The sequence below is a fragment of the Rhagoletis pomonella genome, unplaced genomic scaffold (genome assembly GCF_013731165.1).
Source record: "Rhagoletis pomonella isolate Grant_MI unplaced genomic scaffold, Rhpom_1.0 Rhpom_scaffold_00007, whole genome shotgun sequence".
Taxonomy (NCBI): domain Eukaryota; kingdom Metazoa; phylum Arthropoda; class Insecta; order Diptera; family Tephritidae; genus Rhagoletis; species Rhagoletis pomonella.
In genome coordinates this window covers 52,902,559-52,903,459 of record NW_023458561.1, presented here as the reverse complement: position 1 = coordinate 52,903,459, position 901 = coordinate 52,902,559, and positions in this window count along the sequence as shown.

Below are 901 nucleotides of genomic sequence, written 5' to 3'. Positions count from 1 at the left end.
CTTCCAACTTTTTGAATCGTTATATCTCGGAAACATTTGCATTCAAAAACTTTAAATAAGCTTTTTGCTATAAATATTTATTTACGTTTGTAGAAGTAAACTTATTGCAAGTTTATTTGAAAAACTCCTTTAGAAATGCTTGTTAATCAGATTTCAACTATTAAAATCAGTGTCTATTCAATTTACAAATAGGAAGAGGTCATACAAGCAAAGTAACCTGATTTTTATTAACCTTTCTCGTTTGCTTTAAATATACTTGGAAGTTCGAGTATTATCGATACTTTTAAGCAAATATGAGTACTGGCATCGATTCTTCTTTAGAGCATTATATATGAGTACTAGTATCGATACTTTTATAAAAAGTTCTATCACCAACCAGTGGTGCTAGTTTAGTCATTTTCCGGCTTGATTTAGCCGGTTGCGATAGCAAACAGCCGGAAAAAAATTCGATTTAGCCGGCAGCCGATTTGTTAACCGATTTGCAAAAAAAAGTCAGCCGTTTTTAGCCGATTTCGCCATTCGTCGTATTTCATTAAAATTCAATATAACATATACATAACATATAAGTTTCCATTTTTACATATTTGGCAACCCAAAATCTATTAGAAACTGCTAAATTTATCTCGGAGAAAATTTGCATGTCGGACTGTATTAAGTATATAAAATTGAAAGAATTTTCTCTAATCCGAAAAGTCTTAAAGTACTGAGCCGATTTCAATGATTTTTATTTTATGTAAATATATAGTGACACAAATATGAACTGGGACGCAACTAAAATGTATTAATTTTTATGAAAGTATTGCTGATTACTTAAAAACACCTTTTAAATCCAAATTTCATATTTTATGCAAAAATTATGAAAATTCTGAATTTTTTTTTTGATTAAAATTTTAGTAAAGTA